Here is a 27,766-nt window from a genome sequence, read left to right on the forward strand (position 1 = left end):
TGAGATATAATTGTAGATGGGAGATTTCAGCTTTGAAAAGAAAAAAACAAGAGAAAGTAGTTTTTTACCAATGTACCTGGGCACTTGAATAAAAAATGACTAAAACTTCTCTTGGGTATGAGCTGTATATGGAGATAGCAAGCTCTCTGGCACTTGAGCACTGTGGCATAAGTGGGGAGACGAGTACTGCATCTCTCAATTGGATTTACATAATGTAAACCCTTCTTGAACTTGAATTCTCGTGAGATTACTAAACCAAAGGTAATTTTGTAAAGTGTTTAGCGCATTAAAAGTTTGGAAAACCAATTACAGATGGTGTAGTTTCCTTTTATCTACAGCCTCTTAGCCTGCCTGTCTCATTTGTTATCCACCACATAACATCGTTGTTCACCTTGAACCAAGTGAAGAACACTGGAAAGTAAAGAATTGAATAGAATGAAATGAATGCATTATACATACTCAAGTAAATTTTATTGCCATCTTGGTCATTTTAAAGCTACAGTGTCCCTCCGTCATGTCCACTGTGTGTCTCAATGCTGTCTGTTTCCAATTTCTTCAATTGTGTTGCCCTCTGTAAAGTCGTTTGCTTATCATGGAGTTTTGTTCTGATATTTTTGTGGATAGCTTTTCATAGTCTATTGGCTATTGACTTTGCTACTAGGACTAAGAAACAGGTTGTCGATGGCAGTACACCAGTCCTATAGCCAGGGTCATTGCAGTAATATTAATAACACTGATAATCACAATTGGCTTTTTCTGAGCTGCCTAGGAAGATTTCAAATTTGAATTCCTTTTTATAATAATTTGTTTTGGCTTGCGTTGTATGATAGGGATTAAGTCTTGATCTCTTAGTTGATCAGTGAATTGTATTTCCTGAGCAGCTTAGAAGAGAATATGACAATTGTTTTGGGTCCAGAGCTGGAAAGGGATACGGTGTGGTGCTGGTAAGAAACCAAGTATAATAGTCATGTGTTTCCCATCCCCAAAAACATCACTTCTTATGACACTTAAACTGCTGTGATCTCTTCTTGGGTTCACCAAGAATTTGAGCCATTAAAGCTGATTCGTATATTTGAGTACAGAGTGGAGTATTTACTATTGTTTAACTTGATGAACTCAGCTGGTCCTTCGTGGTGTCTACAGTCCACCACACTGGCAACAGTAATAGCCCCACAGAGCTAACCAAGTGTTTAATGTCCGCGTGATTCTTTATAAGATTGCATGGGAATTGGAAGTCACTTACAAGATAAAACAGTATGTAGGTTTGGAGTACATTGTTGTGTATTTACAGTTCCCAGTACAAACCAGAGGCTCTTTCACTTTTTATCTAATACAAGTTTTATTTGAAAAGTCCACATGGCAGGTTGCATCATTAATCTTAAAAAAAATGAATTATTGTGTTTGGATGTCAAAGGGTATTAAATTACGCTTTTTTTTTTTTTGTTACTAAAATAAATAGTGGGAACAAACAATAGCCCTTCACCAGACACTCACTCACACAACCCACACACAATAAACTAACCACCCTGCACAGTTTACAAATCAGCTGCCATGCTGAGATTTTGAAAATCTTATTATCTTGGGTGACATAATTATATAAAAAGCCAAAAACAAAGCCTCTCAGTAAAGCTCTAAGGCTTTTTTTTTTTTTTCTTTTTAAACGCAATCCAGAACCTAAAGTGTATTGTTTTCTTAAACTGCCTTACTTGTGCCTTCACCTATTGTATCCACTTCATGTTTCTACTGTGCTGTGAATTTCTGTATTGTTATTTTTTAAAGTTGTGAGCCATGCAAAGATGACCTTACACATTGTGCTGGACACCTGCACACACAGTACAGGTTTCACACCTCAATTGGTCATCATGGGTCATCTCTAAAGTCTTAGGTGAACATTTATTTTTCTTTCTTATTAACACTGCAAACAGTCTTTTCCAGTATGAAAGGGATTTAATGTGAGAACTTTATGATAAATATTTTAGAGTGACCTCTTAAAGCTCATCTAATAATGTGATAAACTGTTGAATACTTGGTACTGGTATAATGATACGAAATATTAAAAAGGGACACCGGTGGCAATTCTAGCTGTATTTATGTTATTGGTAGTCTCATTTTGTTCAGCTTGTACTATTTTTTTGTTGTTGTGAATGGCAAGTGGTAGTGGTTCACATACTGTCCACTATGTACAAACAAAGCTGTCTGTCATTTTTCTGTAAATAGATATTGCGATGGGGTTCATAATAAATGGTGCTATAGTTGTTATTATTATTATTATTATTATGTTAAAAAGCTTCCATTGCATGGCCATAAGATATCCGCGACAGTAACAGAAGGGTTGCTGCTTCTGTTTGTTCTTTGTCTGGCTTCCCCTATGGTATGTTCTAAATGCTAATTTACTGAGCCAGGCTTTGTTAGCATCAGCAGTGTTTTAGCAAGTAGCTGTTTTAAAAGAGATGAGTGACAAGGCTGGACTTAAAATCTCCAGTTGAATCAGAAACGACAAAAAACAACAACCTGAACTTAATAAAATGGCGCTTCATTACTTCACGAAGGTCAGTTAAGCACCAAATATGATGATGTTCCATAGCCAAACATACAAGACTTACCGTTTATACCTTAGTGTAGTAACACATGACAGTTTGCTGCAACCTGTTTAATCTACATTACCACCTTGTATGTTACAAATTTTCCACCATCCAAACTTTTGAATTAGTACCTAAACAGGACATTTGTGTTTATCAAAATGACATTCTGCAGTGCTGCACAGTGCTCTGCAGCTACCTGGCTAATCAGTCCAGACTAACTTGTAAAGAACATATTAGCCAAATAAATCGGTATAATTACCAGTGTATCATGCAAGAGAAGGCATGTGAATGAGAACACCTAAAATTGAAATGGATCAGCCTATATGATGTCATTGAAGGTCTCAGATGGCCTTTTTAATAAAACAGTGAGAAAACAAGATATAATGCTTTAATTGCCTAATTAGACACGTTGTGCATTTCTTCTTCAAGGACACTTCCAGATGGAGCCATTTCTGGGTAACAAGTACTGCTACGGGTCATTGTGCACTGGATCTGTTTTTTCATTAACCATCCATAAGCTGTAAACGATGTGCATAAGCTGGCTGCACAGTTTCCTACAGATTTATCATACCTGAATTTTGCTGGTTAATTATGCACTTTTTGTATCTTTTTCAGTTGCTGTAAACATGTGTACAGTGGTTTTCTGTCATGAATATGAGCCACTTGCTGCTACTGCTTCCCAGAATCCCAGTAGAAAGATAATTTGTAGTGTGGTTGGGAGTTCACCTTTTATTGTGGGTTTATTATGGAAATGATGACTGCTTTGTGACAAGATGTTTGACTTTCTTGGGTTCAGACATTTATCAGACTACTAGCTGCCAAATCAATCTTGGCTGTCTTCTTTCTGCCTGCTTAAAAATAAAAATTGCAGTACAGTCAGCAATCGGATATCCGTTACCCAGATACATGTCAGTTGTGTTTTACTGCCCTTGTAATCAATCTGCATTTTACACAGTGCTCGAAGTAGCGACAATTTTAGTCGCCATGGTGACCATTCTTTTCTTTTGGCGACTGTAAAATTATTTTAGTTGCCTACAGGTGACCACTTTGTGCTGTGTTTTTTAATTATTAATAGACCCATGTTAAAAATAATACAGCTTTTTAGTACCTACTTCACAGGCGGATCTGTCCATACAGAACATTGTTACTGTATGCAGAATCTCTAGACACAACAAAAAACAGGGAAATGCATCTAAATATTCGGATTTTCACTGCATCAGTCTAAATGGAAGTGGTATTTAATTCTGTAAATAGGTAAGCTTCACAGCCTACAACTACTGTACAATCAGCAGAGTTTGTTTCACTTTCAGCGTGTTTTCACCCCGGCATTACAGGACAGCACAAATTAAATTTAAAGAGTAGAAAATAAAAATAAATTTAAAAAAAGCAGATTTGGCATACCTTTTGAAAATAGTTTAACAACAATTGATCTTTTTTCTTCTGTCCTCGTAAAGTTTGCAGGTTTTTTGTTTTGTTTTGTTTTATATTTGCATATTATTTATTTTTGCATTTATATTTGCAATTGTAGGTCGCCCTGGATAAGGGCGTCTGCTAAGAAATATATATATATATAATATATAAAATCAAATATAACAAATGAATGCAATTACCTGTTACACGCAATTTCCGACTCCCTCACCAGTTTTCTGATACAAAGCCCGTCTCTTCAAAGTTACAATTTATCTGAATATCCGTCACAGCCCGTGTTTAAAAAATAAATAAATAAATAAATTCTCTCTAATGCCAAATCAGTCTGTCTTGTATTGTGCAGTAACACAGCGCTTCCTCCAGTTTCACCTGACGAAAATGCAGCCAAAACAAAGCAGACAAGACCAGCTAGAGTAATGTAACAGTTAATCATAAAACAGTTTTAGATACTGTGATGATTTTCTACTGTGGTGACTGACAGGTATCAAATTTAAGGGCATACCAGTCTTGGCAGTCACCACAGCAGAAACCAGTTTGAGAGGATACGATGTGGAAAAGCACTGTCTATCCCAAACCCAGTTTGAGAGGATACGATGCAGAACAATCACTGTCTATCCCAAACCCAGTTTGAGAGGATGCGATGCAGAACAATCACTGTCTATCCCAAACCCAGTTTGAGAGGATGCGATGCAGAACAATCACCGTCTATCCCAAACCCAGTTTGAGAGGATGCGATGCAGAACAATCACTGTCTATCCCAAACCCAGTTTGAGAGGATGCGATGCAGAACAATCACTGTCTATCCCAAACCCAGTTTGAGAGGATGCGATGCAGAACAATCACTGTCTATCCCAAACCCAGTTTGAGAGGATGCGATGCAGAACAATCACTGTCCATCCCAAACCCAGTTTGAGAGGATGCGATGCAGAACAATCACCGTCTATCCCAAACCCAGTTTGAGAGGATACGATGCAGAACAGTCACTGTCTATCCCAAACCCAGTTTGAGAGGATGCGATGCAGAACAATCACTGTCTATCCCAAACCCAGTTTGAGAGGATGCGATGCAGAACAATCACTGTCTATCCCAAACCCAGTTTGAGAGGATGCGATGCAGAACAATCACTGTCTATCCCAAACCCAGTTTGAGAGGATGCGATGCAGAACAATCACTGTCTATCCCAAACCCAGTTTGAGAGGATGCGATGCAGAACAATCACTGTCTATCCCAAACCCAGTTTGAGAGGATGCGATGCAGAACAATCACTGTCTATCCCAAACCCAGTTTGAGAGGATGCGATGCAGAACAATCACTGTCTATCCCAAACCCAGTTTGAGAGGATGCGATGCAGAACAATCACTGTCTATCCCAAACCCAGTTTGAGAGGATGCGATGCAGAACAATCGCTGTCTATCCCAAACCCAGTTTGAGAGGATACGATGCAGAACAAATACTGTCTATCCCAAACCCAGTTTGAGAGGATGCGATGCAGAACAATCACTGTCTATCCCAAACCCAGTTTGAGAGGATACGATGCAGAACAATCACTGTCTATCCCAAACCTAGTTTGAGAGGATGCGATGCAGAACAATCACTGTCTACCCCAAACCCAGTTTGAGAGGATGCGATGCAGAACAATCACTGTCTATCCCAAACCCAGTTTGAGAGGATGTGATGCAGAACAATCACTGTCTATCCCAAACACAGTTTGAGAGGATGCGATGCAGAACAATCCACTGTCTATCCCAAACCCAGTTGTTCATCATTGGTAGTATTTGGATAACATGGCATATGCAAATAAATCCCCCACCTCCCGTTGGGATCCACTGCATTTGTAAGATGTATTGCTTATTAAAATGATTTGCATATATTTGAGAGGTTGTCAATCATCTATTCTGAGATATTAAGATATTTACTATGAAATGGGTAACCATTTCCCCACAAACCAGCAAAGGGTAGAGTATATTGGCAGATTGGGTATTGTAGATTTTGTGAATTTTTGTTGCGTTTACTGAAACAATACAATAGCGAACCTCAGTTAGTTACAAGCTGTCACTCGGCAGTATATCGTTTCTCCTCAGCCTTTCAGTCCAAGTACAATCTTTATGGTCTGAAAGCTGGGGAATGCAATTGTATTGATTTTTTTTTTTTCTTTCTTTGATTTGTTCAAGTGTGTTCAATTGAAAACCTGTGGAGGAACAGCAGTAAACTAAAGCGAAACAATCATGTTGTCTGTGCAGAGTGGAAGGAGGAAGGACTTAGCAATAGAAGCAGTGTGGTGCCTTTTACAGCACAGTAATGCATCACTGCTCTCATAGAAACAGGGTAACACTGAAGATATCCACTGATTTGTCCTTTGCTGACATTAACAGCCAAGGTACAGAAAACCAATCAAATTAAATAATTGCTAAATAAATTCAAAAAAAGAAAAATATGATGCATAGAACGTTTAACCCTAACATGGCACATTTGCTAAATTATTAATTTGAATTGGTTTTATGCCCCTATAGGGACACGTGTTTTGCATGCATTGTCATAGGCTTTTTATGTTAACAAAAATAATTATCAAAGTCTCTTCCACCACCCAACAACACAAGACGTTACAGCAGCAACTTTATAGCATCAAAGAAATACAGTAGCTAAATACCCCATATATAATTAGAATGTACCATTAAGGGGTTAACAGTAGATATATTGCATATGTGTGACAGTTTTGTACAACAACAGTATTACACGTCAAGCTATCAAGAAAAGCATACATTTCTCTGAAGGTGGTAGAAACCGGGTGGCATTAGTGATGCGCACCTCAAAGATGAAGTCAGGATGACAACGGGATGTCTAACTTCTGAACTTTGTATACTGTACTTTAATGGTAGCCAATAAACATGTTATATTGGTTGTTTTGGTGAATGTATTCCTAGAGAAGGTAAAATAACATTTGCTTAGTGATATGATTGTTTTAATTATCATCTTATTGATACAGCATTTGATTTCACAGTATACAGTACATAGGAGCAACAGTCCTCTTTCATTCTGCATTCACCTGTTGCATGAGCAAGATGGAGAGGGTACAAACAAATACAGTACATGAAATCCCTCCCTTTTGACTGCTACAATATGCTGTCATGTATTAGGGGAAATCAATTAGTCAGTCACAAGTTTAAATTAATCTGTCAATAGTTTAAAAGTATAACAATATATATTTAGCATTTAACAATCATTATTCTATTTGATTTTGTGGGGTAGAATCAATGTCAATAATCATTTCCATCATCGCTTCCTCCAGTGACTTCTAATGGAGAAGTGAGAGGCTTCAGGCTTTAGGCAAAGGCTGTACTGGATGGAATACCATTCCAAAAGGTTAATAAAATGTCTAAACTTTATTTTACATTTCCTGTCTCTGTCTCTGTCTCTGTCTCTGTCTCTCTCTCTCTGCTTGTCTTTTGTGCACTTGCTTATGGGTCTGGAAGTTGATTCTTTGGGGTTGTATTATGGATTAAACCTGGGGCAATTTCCTGTGCATATCGTGCAATTCACATTGGAGGCTCAAATGGGTAGTTAGCCATTCTTTTATTTGGCAGGGCAAAGAATCAGATCAGTTTAATTAGGATGGTGCTGTGGAATGTATTTATTTATTTATTTATTTATTTATTCAAAATTTCAAAAGATGAGGACTGCAGTCTCAAAATACAGCATTTCATTATTAAAAAAAAATGTATCTAGTTATTTTTATAGAAATGGATTGCTAGAAATATGGGTTTCCATGGAAACAAACAGCAGCCTTGGTTACAGTTAAATCATTACTTGATGTAAAGGGTTTGTATGTTTGGGGGAAACTTTTTTCTTTGTTCTGTTATTCCTTGAGTAATAATAATTATAGTATGTTTTCTTATTGCCTCAGTCATGGCATAAATAAACTTGAATGTAATGACAATTATTCCATTATAACAATATAGGGCACTTTATTCTAGAAAATATGTAAGGAGAGATTGGAAAAATTAAATTAAAACTATATTATTATTTAGAATTAATTCAAACTAAATTCAAAACAGATTGCTTAAACAGCCTCAAACAGCCATAATTTGTGACATTGGCATTGTGGTCACTCATTTATGATAACCATGTGCTCTATCTCCCAAATATAGCTTAGGAAAGACAGACATGTTTTGAAAAACACAAACTTCTTTCCTGCCAGGTACACTGTTCTCATAAGATCCAGGGTCTCACTTATGAGTCTTTGATGTTCCTGGGCTTTATTGATTGCAAACAGTGCTCGGAATGTGGACAGAGTGGCATAGGGCAAATACTCATGGGGAAATGTGAGGAGAGGAGGGCAAGAGGCCATTTTACTATAAGGACAGTTAATGATATCAATGAGATTGGGATCTCCATAGTAACCAATACACAGATTGTAATTTCTCAAGGACAGGAAGAAGCAAGGAATGTTTTTTTTATTTTTATTTGATGCACAACAAAAGCATTTGGTTATTAGATTTAGTAACATCATATTGAGTTTCTCATTGGGGCCACATTTAAATTAGTTACTAGTGTTATTTCACGTAAAAATACACATTTTTATTCCTAGTTCATTTGCAAACACAAACACCTCAAAAATACACTTGCAACTTTCATGTAAGTGTGTTTAAACTAAATTGTAACATTTTAATTGGTTAACTTGTAAAATGCAAGTTAACCAATTAAACTATATATTGTTATAGTATTACTATATATTGTTATAGTAATAAAAAAAATTGCATATTTACATTAGGGTTGACAGTTTAGGGAAATGATATCACATTGCCATTGCATTTCATCTGTTATGCTGTCCTTCCATGTCAAAAACAGTTGCTGCAATTAGGAACAACTGCAGAGTAGATTTACTGTCATTAAACTCTGCATCTCCATACAAATATTTGTGTATGTATTTAAGGTTGATATTTTATAAAACTCTGTTGAAAATATCCGTGTGACATGTCTTTCAGTGACTTCCATCCCCCTCCATTACATGAATTTTGGAAAATTACAGCTGGCATTGACATGAAAATATAAATCAGAATTCATAATGACTGGAGCGGTTCTCTGAATATAGATGGACAGATCATGAGTTATTTAACGTAAAAGATTCCTTTATTTATAGTTAAACAAAACAACTATAGCACTAAAACATCTTGTCATCATGTTTAAATTGTACTTTGAAATTGGACCTTTAACTGTTATAAATAGAAGCTTTGAATGAGTTCAGCAGCATCATTAGCATATCATGCTTCCTAATTAACACAGGAGTGGCCCCTAAGCTGTTTTATAGATTATCAAAGCAAAGTAGAAGAGAAGAAACATATAGAAACTGAAATCCAAACAGGTATGTACAGGAAAAAAGCTTGAGAGATTAAACATTGTACATGGGGAAGTCCAGAACAATAAACACTGTAGTACTTGCAACACAGTGGAGGCAACTGTCATAATGCATGATGGTGTGTTATCTCTGTCTAGCTTACTGTCGTAATGCATGATAGTGTGTTATCTCTGTCTAGCTTACTGTCGTAATGCATGATGGTGTGTTATCTCTGTCTAGCTTACTGTCGTAATGCATGATTGTGTGTTATCTCTGTCTAGCTTACTGTCGTAATGCATGATAGTGTGTTATCTCTGTCTAGCTTACTGTCGTAATGCATGATTGTGTGTTATCTCTGTCTAGCTTACTGTCGTAATGCATGATACAGTGTGTTATCTGTCTAGCTTCCTGTCGTAATGCATGATACAGTGTGTTATCTCTGTCTAGCTTACTGTCATAATGCATGTTACAGTGTGTTATCTCTGTCTAGCTTACTGTCGTAATGCATGTTACAGTGTGTTATCTCTATCTAGCTTACCACTGTCTAGTAAAAATGTACAGAACAACATGGTAGAGAGGGCTGCTTGTTCTTTTTAAAGTGAAGACAATGTATCCGAGAATTCAAATTCACACATGATATGGGGAGCAGCAGAGATGATATTGGAATGTGCTGTTCAAAACCTGTTTTTGATGTGTATCTCTTGTGGATTAAGCTCCTTTTTAGCCAAGATTTAACTATATCCAAAAATTGTACTTGGTTTAAATGGGAATAATCTGAATATTAAATGAACAGTAACACAGTGAAACACAAAACTCTGCTTGTCGTGCGGGTTTAATTAGAGTCATTTTAATTACTTTCTTTCCTGACCCTTGCTGAGAGCTTCCTTTTTACACAAGGTGAAATGTGCAAGATTAGCATGTGAAAGACCTTGCATTGGTTCTTACATCTCCTTGCTTTTAAACAGTTAGACAGATTCACCTTTTGAAGACAATTTTGACATTTCCATCCTGTTAGTAAACCTTTCCATGCATGTCCTGGAAGCCGTCTGGTGCATAGTGCCATTCAGATTCTAGAGCAATGTATTCCTGGGTCCAGACCCAATACAGTGCCTACTGAGAGGTTCACTTATCTGAACAATTTCAAATGTGCCTTTTGTCAAATCAGGAAACATGCATTTGTTCTGGTGAATTTCTCAGAAATGTCACAACAGACTTGGCAAGCTGGTCTTTTTATAAGGAGTTTTACCATTGGTAGTACTTAATACACTCTTTGATGCAAAAAGTGCATTTATATCAGTTTACTTTAATTCCTTTAAACATTGTGTTATCTAAACAAATTATGATTTACTTTGAATTGGGTACCAATACTTGCAATACCCCCAGGTACAGTTGCTACAGGAATCTACACAAGAAGACCATTATCACAGCAATACATTTCTTTGTTGGCAGTCTGTCAGGCAGGCTGGATTTTTGAAAGGACTGGAGACTAATGAACCGATCACTAATAGCCACCACAAGTTTCAGAATAAACATCTGCCGCACACAAATAATACAGAGGCCAAAGAAATTACTCGCCGCATTGTTTATTTATGTAGTGTCATGTCTTTCAGTTAGAGCAATTACACTACATCTTTTTTTCTAGTTGATTAAAAATTAAGTTTGAGTGAAAGTTCTTCATTTTATAGTACTGTCTCACCATTTCCCAACTGGTGGCGCCAAGCAGATTATTATAGTTTAAACAATAGAAAGGAAGTAAAGAGCAACACTGGCAACTAGATATTTAATCATAAAGCACAGAAAAAACTGTTTGTGTAGGTACACTCAGACACAAGCTAAAGACGGTTCATTCTGAAGTGCAGTGTGGATGTTGGCAGCTGGACCACATGTCACACAAAGGGCCAGCAGCAGACAGCAGTCGTACAGCACTGTGAATGTTCAATCGACTGTCCACAATCATGAAAATAAACACATATTTAAAAGAGCATTGGCAGCTCTTGGTACTGTACAAACTCTAGTTAAAAATCTCATAAAATGCTTTCTGTTTAAATTCTCAACAGTTGTATCAAGTAAGTTCTTGCGTGCGTGCTAAAGAGACAGTCCGCTGCCACGTTTGTAGCCTACTTTTAAATTACTTTACAATTTCAGCTTGAGTGCCTTTAAGTAAGATGACACTGGCTGCAACTCTGTTGTTGTTTTTTTATACACAAATAAGCTTACTTGATTTGAAAAACGTCATGAACGATACAAGCAACTTCTTACACTACTTGGTTTGATTAAATGAGTAGTACACAACAAAATATGAAAGCTCAACATTAATTTCAACAAAGAACAATGACAACTTTTTAATGAAAAAAAAAAATTGTATCCTACTTCAATAGGAACATTAGCCTGCTATTATATTAAACCAAAACAATAAAAAATAACAATCTGGTTCTCTCTCTTGCCTTTTTTAATGAATATAATTTAATTAATGGAAAATAAAAACATACTAAGATAACAACTACCTAGCCTAAGTTTTAATTAATCGTTTTTGTAATCTACCAGCGGCTTCTGTTGCATACACATCACTGATAATAGTGCAGACCGTGGGTCAAACCAATGTCCGTTTTGGGATGCGTATTTCTTTTTAATCAATGTCATCCTTCTGGAGACCTCTTGAATGTCTTAATTTGTTTGTTTTTTAAACCATTTAAATGTAAAACCATAACAAAACATGTATTTATTATTTGTCCTGCGGTTGCCTTTAATTAATTTCTCTGCATGTACTACTACTCTGTATATGATGTAGAATATGTGAATGTAAACATCTAACACAACTACGTAAATACTCTTTCAAATATGATTATGATTTTGAATGTGCGCTTCTTAGGGTCGCTGTTATTGTCATTGCTGCGGTACCAATGGTTATTTCTCCAGTGCAGAACCAACAGAATAGCAGCACAGATGGACCACACTATGTGAGTATGTGTGTGAACTTCTAAAAAAATAAAAAGTGTATGCCATGACTTAAGATGCTTTCTATAAATGAAGCTTTAGATTTTGTTCTATTGTTTTGTATATTTGGGGCGGATTAAGTCAGATCCATATTTTAATCAAGCATCTACTTAATCATAGCAAGCAGGTTAACTTTGTCTACATCAGGTTCACACTAGCAGAGTTGGTAGTCACGCCCAGTACTGTAGCCAAATACTGAGCAGCTTTCTCTCCAGTTCACATTGAGTTATCTACAGCAGATTGGACATCTCATCACGATCACGAATATCCCCATCACCTCATCTCTCACATCGTATCATCACATCACAACTGTGAGCCAACAATCTATTTGGATTATGAGAGCAAACATGAGTCTGCATGAAATTCCATGCACCAAAAAGTCTAGAGCACTTTAAGTTCCATGTTTCTGCTCTGCACATTTTCTTGCATGGAAATAACCTTCCAGATAAGAAAAAAAAACATACCATAGTTTACATTTAGCATAATGTGCCATACTTTTAAGGAAGACTGCAGCCATGCTGAAGTATTCTTTAATTAAGATCCTTTGTAAATTTGCTTGTGCTTTGCATGTTTCATTCTGTTGTGTATTTGTATATAGCTTTTTCTTTTTTAAACCTAAACATGCAGACCTTTAAATAGCCAAAACAAATAAAACAGACCTCTCAAAGGGTCTTAATAAATGCTAGATGGTTATAACCCAGCTGAGTTAACGTCTAGTCCATTAGATACAGGTACATTAACGTCACTAAACCACACTTTCATTATTAATTGTAGGAGCAAAGATACACTTTCTAATGCCTACATTTCTTTACAATCTTTATAGTTTACACATATGCCAGTGACAGTCGAGAGATGCTATTGTTACGATTAAATGATTGTATTATCAGGTTTAGTACAGAGTTGTTCAGACTGAAAGTTCACAATATAGCCTCTTAATAATGTCATGCCTTCAGATATTAAAATCAATATCTGTTCCAAAAGTATTGGAATTCCAAAAACTGATGGGTGTCCAGTACTGTAGAGCTTGAATTCGACATTTTATAAAGAATGTGATGATTAATAAGCAAGCACTCTGCAGGTCTGTGGTTTTGAAGACTGTTGGTCAGAGTAATTGAATCTGAGAAGCTCTCCAATAATCTGCTTTGTGGGGAACGTCCTGCTGTAGCTCTGCGAACAATGTATTGTAGAGCAGAAGAAAAACTGTGAAATAATTCAATCAGTGTTGAAACCATGGCTTATAATAGGGCTTCTGCTTTTGCTTTTTATATATTGTATGAAATTATTGTTTTCAGCGTTTTCTTTCTGTCGCCATATGTATAGTAGCTTGACAGTACTTGCACACTAGAACCTTCTTTCCTTTGCTGTCTTCCACAACAAAAACCTTATGGTCACGGGCATATTCTTCTGGGATTTTTGTGTGTTTAGGCATTTTTTTACATTTCACCACAAGTTATAATTTTGTTTTAAATTTTGGTTTAAAGTATTCTGAATAAATCGATGTGAAGCCAAGAAGGGACATTGCCCAACTGCACTAGGCAAGTGTTTTGTTTTTTTTTTTTCGATAGGTTATTTATTATTTTTTTCAAGGGGAAAGGGGTCAACTCAACGTGAATTGAGTAACCATTTCCTGTGTTCTTCCAGTGTTTATTGGATATACAACAATTTCATTTTTTTGTATCAGAGGTGTTTCATCGTTTTTTTTATCAGTTAAAACCAAAAATCAGGAGTCCTGCTTATAATAAACACTCTCTGAGAAATGTTTCAAGTCAGCCGCTGGTACCCTTTTCTAATTTAAATTTACCTTGATGATATGTCAATAATTTCAGTGGAAAATGGTACGGCCTATGAGCTGTCAAGAGTGTAATAGTAGTGATTATGATAACATCACAGGATCAAAGTTAGACCGACTGTAGAGTTGATTTTCCATGTGCCGGATCGAAGTGCTGTGAGTGAAAAGCTATTACCTTTCCTAAACCGATTTGTTTTCTGACGTCATTCAATTCTTAGATGGCTATTCAACATCTCTGAATGGGATGTGTTTGTGTGTAGTATGAAGTATATGCACAGACTAAAACTCATCATAGTTCCATCAGTTCGGGTCTTGCATGAAATTACTGTACAGGAGTTTCATAGAAACAGGATGATGTACCTAACTGATAAAACAGTTTCCTGTTCTATGTTTACGAGGGCACTTGTGGGTGACTGCAGATGGACGTCCATCAGCAGCATACCAGTTAATTTAAAATCACGGGGCTTATGGGTTCACTAAACATTCCTACTGGGTCATTCAATGTTAATGTAATGTATGTTACATTACATAACTCACTATCAAACTACTGGCGAACACAAGACTTTTTGCTGATGAAAGGGTAGACCGATAACCGTATGCCTTTTTGTCTAATAGCAATGTCTTATCAACGGCCCCACTGCTCTAATGGTAAGTGAATGCATGGGACATGAAACATTCAAGAATGATATCTGATTTAACTATCGGAGGATGGTCCACGTCTGCCATTAAGACTCTCAGTGCTTCACTACATATCAAGTGCTGGAGATTCTCTGAGGTGCCATCCGGCACAAGGGGTAAAAACAAAAATCATCCCATCCATTTAGCAGCATCATTTTAATTAAATCAGCTGCATCTCTTTTCATAAGAAGTCTTTACATTTTCAATTAGTCCTCCACTTCAATTTGTGCTAGAGCCATCTGGGAAAAGGAATACAGTCTCTTTAAGAAGCAAAGGTTACTTCTAAAAGAGCACCGTTAGCAAAGCAAAGCAGCAAGAGGAACCGATCTGCGTGTTTCCATTTGAGTCGCACTGTCAGTAGAAATAGGTTTGAGTGTGAGAACATGAACAGCAGGAGGATTTAGTCCTGTTCCTTTCCTTGAGAGCGCACTGTGAACCCCAAGGGCACATCCTGCTTGTATGCCCAAGAGATCAGAAAACAAGCCTTTTGAACATTCATCAGCTCCATTTCAAGACTGTTAGTGTTCTCACAAAGATGATGAAACGGCTTCTGTTGCGCTGCCCTATCAAATTCATATTATAAATTCAGCATGTTCTGTAATAGAGGGCAACTATTAAAATAAGAAAAAGAAATGAGCAATACTACATTGTCTGCACAAGTACCTATCTTCAATTGCATCTTTCATTGGAAGCGACCTTTCAAAGATAAGCCTTGTGTCCAGATACTCTGGATAGCTATAGCAAACTGTGGCATATTTGAAATAGTTGTGTTCAGAAGGGCCTGTCAGCATGGTTATTTTATGTGTCTCTAAATAGCTATTTGTGCTTCGAAATTCAAATAAGACTGTCTTGGTTTGTTCTGTTCGCCTCTTCAGACCAGAAAGAAATCAGTCTGGACATATAATAGCTAATGAATTCCTGATAGGGCTTTGGTGCTCCGGAGAGTAGGGAATCATATACCTTCATCAGCCAGAGCACATTTCATAAACCCAAAGAGTGCTTCTCTAATTATAGGGAATCTCGGCCAGAGCAGTGGCAAGTGGGCAGATTAATGTGAGAATGAAATAATGTCTACCTCCTACCCAGTTTATTTGAGTTTCATATGGTAATGTTGCATTTCAACTCGGCAAAAGCTGCTTCTCATCAGTTATTGCATTTCTTGGGTCTTACAACAATTTACTTTTCCTTATTGGCTTTGAAATTACCGTAAAAACTGTTGTAGAAGTCAATTTTTTATGTTTTGGGGGCCCTAAAGAGTGACTAATACTCTGGTGCAACGTATGCACCAGTGTGTCTATTAAATTACTGTACCAGTGCCACAAGTAATATACCAATGGGATTATTACAGCCACGGTTGTGGCTCAGACAATCCAATTTTTTTTTTTCAGATTTGTTTTTTTTTTACAATCCATTAGGTAGTAAAGCCTTAACAATAAATACATTTAAAAAATCAGTTTTAAATGTACAGAAAACACTGCTAGAAAATGTTGACCTAATGACAGAAACATCTCTGTTTTTATAATCATAAACACATTTTAAAGTGAGATTGTAAACAACACGTGATAGATCCACAAGGACTGTATCGGCTTCCTTTCTGTATGTATTTATTTGAACAGTGAATGCATAAGAGAGCGTCATGCAATGCATAAGAGTACTGTTGTGTTCTGCAATATTTCAGACATGTTCTTCTCCTTCTAGCACCCGGTCATCACATTGGTTTAAAGCCTTATGTGGTTCCTCTGCTGTTTGAGGGCTCCCTGGTAGCACCAACGAAAGGATTCTTAAATCTAGCCCACTCACAGGGAACTCCGTGGTGATTCAATCTGAAAGGAGCCTGAGGCGAATGCTTAACTCTTTTTCATTTGGATTATCCTCACCAGCTAAACGTAAAGATGATTATATGAGTCTGCATCTTTATTATCGCTGATGCTTTGTGGAATTAATTTAACCTTTTGGAGATGGTAATTGTTTTAATAGCGGATAACAGACTTCTAATCAGGAGAGATGAAACCGCAGACAATTTTCATAGGATCGATCACTGGAACCAAACAGTGTTCCTCCTCTGCCTTTGACCTCACAAAGTGTCTAATGGGATAATCAGATATGATAAAGCTTAGCAGAACACAAGGAATGGATTCATGCTTTATTTCATTTAGGCAAAGGAATTAATAATAATAATACAATCTCTACTGCATCAGGGCTGACCAGTAAAACAGCCAAAGGATAAAGAAGAACCAGCTGCCAACTGCAGATAAGCCTGGTGCACAAAAGCAGCACTTAATACTAAACATGTGAGCTGTTTGTAAGAGGAAGTATAAATCACACTTTTACGACACTTTAAAGGGAATCTTACACCTACCTGCGTTTACTCCAATCTAGCAGCGTGTCATTTAATTCCTGTTATCTCTTTTAAGCTGTTCCCATAGAGACAGGTACTGGCAGTGATTCAGACCTTTTGAAATTTAGCATGTACATTATACTGTAGGCTACCAACAGTACTAGTATCAAAGGAAATCTAGGAAAGCACACCCTACTGAGTTTGATATGGAAAATAGAGAACTCTGAAAGACTGCATACATTTTATTTTAGGGACTTGCTGTGTATTTATACCAACACTCAACAAAGTATCAAACTTGGAATTCTGAAGTGCATTGTTATAAAATGTATTTATTTTATTGATCAAAGAGTCATTAGGGAGATTGATCGATGTGGCACTAGACATTGTGAGTCTTCCTTTTTTTAGAATGGTTTCTTCATAACATTTTCTGGGTCCATTTGTAAAGAAGCCCATAGGCCGTGAGATTTAACATTTTAACATTTTTCTAACATTGTTCTAAAAATGATCTGGTTTGTAGCAATATTTGTGAAATGAGTCCTGATTTTTGTAAACTCAAAATTTCTAACCCTGTTTTATAAATGTTGCTGTCTCAACCCCCCCCCCCCCCCTCCTCTATCTACTCTTGCCTCTTTCTTCTCTAAAATCTCTGATATCCTCATACTCTTTAACACCTCTCCCTCCCCCCCACCCCCTCTCACTGCAACACCAACACCCCCTCCCACTGCAACCACAACACCCTCTGTCTCCCCTACTAACTCACCCTCCTTCTCCTCCTTCTCTCCCCTCCCAGACTCTGACCTCTCCTCCCTCCTCCAGGGCCACAAACCCACCACGTGCGTCCTGGACCCCCTCCCCAGTCACCTCTTTCAAGCTGCTGCTCCTGCTCTACTCACCTTCATCTCCTCCCTTCTCAATACCTCTCTCCTCTCTGGCCTCTTTCCCTCTGCCTTCAAACAAGCCTCTATCACCCACCTCCCTCCAGAACAACCGTCCTGTCTCCCTATTACCCTTCCTCTCTAAAACCCTCGAGCAGGCAGTACACCGCCAGCTCACTGCTTTCCTGTCTAACCACTCTCTGCTCTCCAATCTGGTTTCCGCTCTGCTCACTCCACTGAAACTGCTCTCCTGTCTGTCACCAACTCGCTAAAATCTGCCCATGCTGCCTCTCTCTCCTCTGTCCTAATTCTCCTCGATCTCTCTGCTGCCTTTGACACTGTCGATCACTTTATTCTCCTATTCTCCCTCACTGACCTGGGACTCTCCGGCACTGCTCTGGCCTGGTTCTCTTCCTGTCTGTCTGCTGTCTCCTCCTGGATGCACTCGCATCACCTCAAACTCAAACTCTCTAAATCTGACCTCCTTTTCTTCCCCTCCTCATATTCCCCCTCCTCCTTATCTTTCTATCTCTATTCCTCTGGAATCTACCACACTCTCTCCCTCCTCCTCAGCCAAGAACCTTGGAGTAACCCTGGACCCCTGCCTCTCCTACTCCCAGTACATCTCCACTCTAGCACGCACCTGCTGATTCTTCCTGAGCAACATACGAAGAATCCACCCTTCCTCACCAACTACTCCACGCAACTCCTCGCCCAGGCCCTGGTACTCTCCTGCCTAGACTACCGCAACTCCCTCCTGGCTGGCATCCCTGCGTCCGCCACCCATCCACTCCAGCTCATCCAGAACTCCGCTGCTCGCCTGGTGTTCTCTCTGCCTTGCTTCTCCCATGCTACTCCACTGCTCCGCTCACTCCACTGGCTCCCGATCACCGCTCGCATCTGGTTCAAGACTCTTGTACTCGCCTACCGATGCCCTGACCAGACTGCACCCAGCTACCTCCAGACCCTCATCTCTCCCTACACCCCCACCGACCTCTCCGCTCCACCTGCATTAGAAGACTGGCTGTACCTCCGCTACACCCCCCTGCCTCCAGAGCCCGCTCCATCTCCACCCTCACCCCACAGTGGTGGAACGACCTTCCTATGGATGTCAGGACTGCCCCTTCCTCTCTGACCACCTTCCAGCGCCTCCTCAGAGTGCTATATAGTCCCTTCTGGACTATATAGCACTCTGCCTTTAATGCACTTTAACTTGCACTTATCAGCTCCCTATTTTACTGTATTTAATCCTGCACTTAACCCAATCTGTAGTACTGTATCTTGTATTTCACTTGCACTCGTATGTAACCCTGATGTAACTATCAACACTGTGATCTGCTCTTGAACTGCCCAGATTTCAAATCGTCCTGTGTTTTGTATTTGCTCTTATTAGGACTGAAGTCATTGTATTTTGTATCTTGCTCTTAATTGTACTGTAATTCTTGATATGTATTTTTTGTATACCTGTACGTCACCCTGGGTATTAATCCTGTTTAATAGCAGTTCTTCCAGCAGTAGCACATACTGTGTTTAATAGGATGCCTAGTGGAGGGTAAAGATCAATCCAACTAGTTCTTCATCAATATACTGAATTTGAATTATGGGACTGCAGAAACTGTGTTTCAGACAGACCCAGCTTCAAGGTATGGAAACTGCAGGCATACTAAACTTCATAGTTGTTTAAGGCTTTTAAGAAAAAATATATATAAAATCATAATCATGCCTACATGCCAATACAGAGTAATACAATTTAAAATAAATTGTGATAAATGGGGCTAATTATGAACATTTACCAAGTCAGCTTCATCACCTGTTTCACACGAACCATATTCCTGCATGTTAATTACAATGTAAACTTTTTAATGCCACATTCATTGTGTCCTTGTAACACAAACCATTAACAACACCCCCATTTCTAGTGACTCAGTGTCAGGAGGTGGCAAATCAGCATGATGACTCCTGACAGTTGAATATAGATTCAGTAACAGCTACTGACAGCACAGAAAAAAATCAGCCTACTGAGTGAGAATCAATGTTATGCAATGGATCTGTTATTTTTAAAGCATCTGAGGGAAAGGGTTAAGGGATCAACTAATACAATGATTTCAAATTCCTTAACGTACCCCTTGTGCAGTCTCTGTAAGTCGCCTTGGATAAAGGTGTCTGCTAAATAATAAGAATAATGCCTTAAGCTGATTTACTATATCAGCAATAACATTCTGCACTTAACTTTTCAATATAAAGTTGACACTGCTGAGTTTGCTTTGAAAGCGATGTTCCCAAAATGCTTGGAAAAGTAAATGAACAACTGCAAAGTATATTCTGCTCCTTGGCATTGAATGCTGAGAGGCAACTCCTGGAAAATCCTGATTTAAAAGTAAGTTTCCAAAACCATTCTATAGATTTATTTTGTCAAGTGCGAGACACCACTCTCAGTATAATTTGGTTAGTGCTTTCATCAGCTATTATTTCAGGGACCTGGGTTACATATAACTTCTTCCTGAAGTTGTATATAAGACACATGCTGCAAATGCGTTTGAGTCATTCCAGGTTTTAGTACACACCATGCATCTTTTGTTAAAGTTAAAATAAAGCCTGTGATGAAACCCTGAAGGGCACAAACACCTATGCAATTGGAGTCTTATTTCCAGACCTGCAGAAGCACTGGTTAATGCATTTGAGACTGTCTGGTCTCCATGTAATATATTCAGTTCTGCGGCAATGTTAGCAGAAACAACATACTGAGAAATAAAAAGTGAAGGCACACACCTTTTCTTTCTCAGCAAAAAATAAAATTGTGCTTGTGGATTCAATGCGTAAATTGTGTATAATCACATAATATCTCTCTTATGCAGCTTGGCAGAACTGGGGCTCAGTTGCTCCTTCAGCCCCAGGCTGGACCTCCAGTTTGATATAGTACACTCACACCCCATGTGCTCTCCAGTTAATTGCCACCGCACAGCTCAAACAGCTGGAGATATTGCACAGAATGTGCTCAGATGGTTAATGTGCAGTGAAATTCCAGAAAACCCAGAGTAATCTAGCAGAAAAGGCAATACGTATGCTAACACTTATTTCTTTTTTTTTTTATTACGATATACACCATTTGAGGATAGGCAGTATAATGTATGTCCCTGGGAGTCGTCGTGTTCCATTTTTGTAACCTACCCCCAGATAAGTAAAGCCGATTTTAAAAACCATGGGAAACTATGGGATTGTGGTCTGTGACAACAGCGGTTGCTGGGTTTAGTATACTGTAGTGTGGTTAATCTGCTGTTAAGATCTGTTTCAGTTTCAATCTGTCTATATCCTTGCAGTTTTTTCTTTCCAATGTATTTTCTCAAGCTGATATATAGTGTGTAGTTTTTTTATTGTGTATTTTATATTTACTTTGAAAGTGCTATCCTCTGAAATGCAATAAAAAATATATTTTTCTGTCCAATCATCCAGAACTTAATAAAGTAGAAAAGATGGATCTTCAGCTGACATTTAAACTTACCAGTCAGTCACCAAGCCCTGCCTCGTGAAGAAAACGATAGTGAGTTCCAGAGATGAGAAAAAAAAAGAGATACATGAAAACGCTTTGTTACCAAAAAGGTTTTTAAAATAAGGGCAGCATACTGCAGAAGCGAAGTGTAATAGAGGTCGAGTGTGATATTGAAATGTAGATGTGAAGGATTAGTAAATTAGTGGCTAGATGAGATAACGGTATGAAATGGAAGGATAGTTTTAGAATCTTCTTTTGGGATAAAAGGGCCTCCTATATTATACTGTAAATCCCATTTAAAAATGATTATGCACATGAACACATTTGAATCCAAGCACAGCAGTGACCACAGCTACACCAAATATAGTACAGGGTCATGCCTGCTACAAATTATATTTAATTCTATTATGAAATGAAACACTGCTAGTGTAACTTATACTGGACATTAGCTTAGTGGACATCTACCCAGGAATAATGGCTACTCTACTTGGAATCTGGTGATCCTTGAGGGTTCTGTTTGTTGTCATGCAAGAGACACTATGCTCGGTGGTGTGACTTGGCGGTTTAGAGGATTGTTTGATAGATGCAGTATGTATGCCATTTTCTTATCCCAACCTAAGTACTTTAGTTTAGCCAAAGGCAAGACACTTCACTATAATGATAATCCTCTTGGCACAGTAAACAATTCACATTTACAGCACATACCTCACAGAGACCCACACTAAGCGATGACTTCACTTAGGTTGAATTAAGGTAGGTTGAGGTAAGAAATTGGAGAGAGATCTCTTTGTAAATGGTAGTCAGCTACTGGATGTTAAATGATATAGTATGTATATTTGAGCTGTGTTGCACATTTTTGGTAAGCTGCAGTATGTACCATTGCAGTCTACCCAAAGCCCATGAAAAACTAAAATCCACATCCAAGGTAGGGTTTTTATAAGAGTGCCCATCGTTAAACAGTGTATTGGCTTTCCTTGTAGCTTACTAATAATGCAGTCTGCGACCCCAAAAGACATTCCAAGTTCAATCACTGCATCCTTCAAACCGTTGACTGCTCAAGCAGCCTTGTTATCGACTGTGCTAAATTACTTTCCTATTACGCATTTGGTTACAAGCCGCTGTGCAGTCAAGTGTTGTTCTGTGTGTTTTTGCATTATCTCAATCCCTGTGCATGCTTCATGTAATAAGGTTTAGAGCCGTTGCTCTGTTTTCTCTTAACTGGGGCCTCTGTTTTGGTGATATATTTGGTGCGTGTGTTTATTGCTCAGGTAGGAACACCTATTTGTTCAATTTAGAGACCTAATAACTAAATAAATAAATATGCATAATAAGAAAAGGGTAAGGCTTTCTTGAAGGTCACTGAGCAGGGAAAACATGTTATCACTTGGCTGTTAGTGCTTACTGGTACGTATAATTAGGGCTTTTGATTTTCAGTTTTAACCGCCTTCCTGACTTGTAACTACTGAGTGACAGCACATTCCTACATTTTTATTGGAGACATTGCTTGCGAGATTTAAAACAAGATTACAATCAGGAATGGAGGCTTGGTAGCAGGATTTAAAGCTGTATTACAGTTAAGATACGGAGGATTCAAAACAGAATTATGGCGAAATGCAAAAAAATGCCTACACACAAAAAACCCAGAAGAATGTGCCCATGACCATAGGGATTTTGTTGTGGAAAGTAACTGAAAACACTAATTTCATAATGGTATATCAAGAACGAAAGCCCCGAAAAAAAAACTATTTACATAAAACTCGAAAATATCTAAAAATAAGCAACGAAAAATACAATTAATAAAAACCAAAAAACAGAAGCCCTATGTAGAATACAGAATATCTTAAAGTGGTTGTCTTGTCACACTGCTCTTGTGTGGGGTATAAATCAGATTGTATCTTGCATCTCTCTAGATTATTTTTTACAGTGGTAATATATAGTTAAATAAGAAATTAAACAATATAGCTAATCCTAATTTGGCATCATTTTAATCTGACTCCTACTCTCAGGTGCCTGTATCACGTCAATATCTAGTATATATTATAATTGTGTAACTACCCATGAATACCCTGGCTTCCAGTGTAACCTCCACGGTGCAGCATTGTAGTGTAGCCTACCTAGCACTGGGAACCAACTGTTAAAATGGGCTTTGTAACATGGTGGGCTGGGCGCGAACCGAGAACCCTGCGCAACTAAACTACAATGCTCATTTGCATCTGTGGTTTTTGAGCTTTCAACCTTATCTCACCGACAGAGGACTGGACAGAATCTGTAATTGCAGTGGATCACACTGTTAGATGCATGCAGCAGACGATTGGAAATGAGATGTTGAATGGATGGGTTATGCTACAGTATTACGAGTTGCTGCACTACTGCATTGACTTTCATGAGTAGCCACGCAACTGTGAAATAGAGAGATAGAGGCATCTGAAATCCTGGGGTATTAGCTGACTTCATAACATATCTTTGGCAGCAAGTGGGGAATAAAAAATATCAGATTCAGTGGTGGATGCTTTTCTGAAGTGACAACAGTATCAAGTCTTAGCCAGTCTATCAAAAACTCTTCAAGGGAAGAAAATATAATTTCCTTTTTCAATAGCTTCGAGTTGGATTAAGGCAATACTAATATTTTCAGATACTATACAGAATAATCTTCATTACTCCACACCATTAGTTTCAAGTTCCCGACATTAGTTTGCCTCATCATATGAATGTGTTAATTTTAGGAAACATATGGTATTCACAAAAATTATAGTGAGTCGGTAGGAGAAATTATTTGCTAGTATGATTTGGCAACTATGACCAATGCTTGTGATGCAGTAATAGTGAACTGGAAGCAACCCCTGTCAAATTGAGTTGCTTTCGGTTACTTATGAGAGGTATGTGGGAGGTTAGTAAGTAGCAGCAGGGTGAGTTGGTGGCATGAATTCACTCTTAAGGGCAGAGCAGAAAGTAAATAGGAGTGTTGTGTCTGGGTTAGTGGAGATGGTGGCTGGTGACTGAGGAGACAGTCATACGTCCCTGCTGCTCATCAGTGTGTGTGTGCTCATTCAACGATTTCAAGTATCTTAAAATAAAGATTGCTTGCTACTTAGCTGTCAGTTATTGTTTATTTTTTATTTATTTATTTTTTTAACTTTTTAGTTTAGTCGTATCCAAATTTTGGCAGTGTCTCCACTTATGCAGAAACAGGACTCTTATGACAAGTCAACTGTCTTACCTACTGAGCCAATAATACATCCTTATCTTGGCAAAGACGTGACCTTGCCCCATTTTACAGTTTTATTTATTTCCGTTCAGAGTGTCGAAATTGTGAAATTCTAGCAAGATTTTTACCATCACGGGGCTGACAATGCATCTTGGCCTGACGTTTGTTAATGGGACTATGTAATGGATCTCTCTTCCCTTTCCCTCAGCTTCCTAGTAATACTATGAGCCCCTTTATTTTCACAAGACATTTCCCTGAATGCAAAATCAGAAGGCATCATATTTCCCAGGAATTTTGCTTTTGTTACATGGCAGGAGACTGGAATACTACTCGCTACTGTGAAAATAAAAATGTCCAGCCCAAAATGACTGGTGCTAAAAGATACAGCTATATTTTACCCTGCCCTGACATTGCTCATGTTAGTACACGTGAATTACTTATTAGGAAGGATGAAAGGTAGTAAATTGTGCCCCTGTAATTTTCTATTCCATGTTTTATTTTTGCCTGCAGTAATATTTGCAGCATAGCCTTTTTATGGCTTGCGAGGCAGAGGTATTCGTAAATCTCTCCTTATGCCCTAAAGTCTGCCAATTTTGCACATAATCTTTCTCAGTGGCTATAGTAAAGTTGTGTGGGTTATCGGTTTAGGACCTTTGGAAGTGCATTTGATGCAGCCCTGGTCATGCCTCATTAGTGCACAAAATAACTTCATTTTGGTCTTTTGAAGCTTGGCTTCTATAGTTGTGTTCCAGTTTTAAATGTAATGCACAATCACACACTGGAAACTGCATTCTGCATTGGAGTTAGACTTCAGAACACTGTCAGGGTGATTCTCCACCTCCTGGGAGATCTCTTCTGATATAAAAGCCCCAAGCAGGGGATTTTTATGCAGCTATTACTTTATGTGAGTTATCTACATATTGATTTCTTAGGGCATCTGCTAATAAATAATAATAATAATAGTAATAATAATAATAATAATAATAATAATACAGGCAGCTATTTGCACGGCTACATCCTATACCAGTGCCTTAAAGTAGTACTTTTGCTTTTAAAAGCTGTTTTTTTTTTATAGACATGAACCAGCGTCATGGCCAATTTCCTGGAGCCTGTGCTGAAGGAAGAATGGTTCCTATATATAGCATGTGAGTCACTGTTCTTTTCACAGGCTGACGAGATACAATTTTTAGATTTGTTGCTGGAAGCTCTCCTGCTAGTACTGTATGTGTGTCCTAAGATTTCATAAAGGACCAGTCAACAGGACTGCTTTATTTTCATCACAACCCGATAGTGACTACGGAAAGGAAGGAAGGTAGCTCTTGGATCACTGTGCATTTTTAAACCGTGGTTGGGATTTCCACAGCTCAGGGTAGCGAGCTGACTGTCTGCCAGTGGAGAGGATTCGCCCTTTAGCTGACTAAAGGGAGAAACATAACTATTGACCGTTACTATTGACCCCTCAAGAGCAACATTGCAAAGCAATGAATGGAAAACTTTATGAGAGTAGGTTTAAACTACTTTCTGCATATATGCAGGCTAATGAAAGTAACAACAATAATATATATATATATATATATATATATATATATATATATATATATATATATATATATATATATATATATTAATAGATATATTATTATTATTATTTATTTCTTAGCAGACACCCTTATCCAGAGCGACTTACAATTGTTACAAGATATCACATTATACATTATTTCACATTTATACAGATATCACATTATTTTTACATACAATTACCCATTTATACAGTTGGGTTTTTACTGGAGCAATCGAGGTAAAGTACCTTGCTCAAGGGTACAACAGCAGTGTCCCCCACTGGGGATTGAACCCACAACCCTCCAGTCAAGAGTCCAGAGCCCTAACCACTACTCCACACTGCTGCCCTATATATATATATATATATTCAAAAATAGTAGCGTCACGGTGTTCCTGCTCAGATTTCTTTTGAACACCATACTGTATCCAAGCCATACTCTGTCCTCCAACAATGTATGAGCTGGATACAATAGGATGCATACAAGATTCTCTTTCTCCTCATGAACAATCTTGAGTAAAAAAAAAAAAAGTAAAAGTTGACTGGAAAATTTGTGTGTGAATTGAGAGTCAAGCGTAATTGTTTGTCAAATAACTCATGTCTAGGCAAGCTTTGAGAGAACCTGTGAGGTTTAGAATCCCACCAAGCAGACCACCTCTCAGATCTTGTTTATAACCAGGTTGTAATAAAATATCAATTTTCTAGCATACTGAATCATAATTCTTACCCAACTCCTTGGTATGTGATACAGATGCTTTTTTTGTGTTGGTTTTATTTGCATGCTGAGTGTTCTACATGGACACTGATTTATTGTATTAAAGCATCCCTGCAATGGGACCTTATACAGTATGTTTGGCTGAGGCTATTTGCTTAGCTGGATGCATTGCCAAAGGTGATCTCGCGTTTTTCCAGAGAAACGCCACTATTTACCACATAGACAATTCAGAGGTGTGTGTTCAGAGGCTAATTGATTGAAAAATGTTTGTGAATCCTCTGTCACGGCTGCTTTTTCAATAGCTCATATATTCTAACATATTTGAGATGCAGACTTTATATTTTCTGAAATATGTTTTTGAATCAAGGTTTATGAAACAGCATTTTACCTTGTTAAAGAAAAATATGAAAGCACCATGCTTACCATGTAACATTTCAGAATTTAAACAGTGATCCTTATTGATTTGTTTTGGTTTTCTTTATTTTTTCAAATGTTACTGTATTTTGGGTGTTTGTGTGTGCTTGTCTCTCATGAGACTCTAGTGTAGGTACAGTATAGGCAGTGTAGTGTTCTCTTTGGCATGTAGCACAATCGTCTGTCTCTGTGCTGTCTGTCTGCTTGTATGCAGTTCCAGTAGCTGAACACACTGAAGTCATTTCAATTGCAATCATTATGAACTGGCAAGTAGTTTAATTCAGTGACTGCCAGAAGAGTTAAACATATTGGTTTTCATTTCCTTACCTCCTCTGGAGATTAACTGTTTTCATGCATTCTATAGAAAATGA

General features: G+C 37.9%; 1 protein-coding gene across 14 annotated transcripts in view; it reads left to right on the forward strand.

Annotated features, from left to right (window-relative positions):
• Positions 1-27,766, forward strand: part of LOC117971779 (liprin-alpha-2) — a 178,168-nt gene that overhangs the window by 88,479 nt on the left and 61,923 nt on the right. The window contains exon 1 of one of the 14 annotated variants that reach the window (XM_059027579.1): positions 25,784-25,853. The exons of the other annotated variants lie outside the window; for them this stretch is intronic. The gene's annotated coding sequence lies outside the window, so the exon portion shown is untranslated. Of the gene's footprint in view, positions 1-25,783; positions 25,854-27,766 lie in introns of those variants that run through there. 14 annotated transcript variants of the gene reach the window in all.

Source organism: Acipenser ruthenus, chromosome 7, assembly GCF_902713425.1.
Source record: "Acipenser ruthenus chromosome 7, fAciRut3.2 maternal haplotype, whole genome shotgun sequence".
Taxonomy (NCBI): Eukaryota; Metazoa; Chordata; class Actinopteri; order Acipenseriformes; family Acipenseridae; genus Acipenser; species Acipenser ruthenus.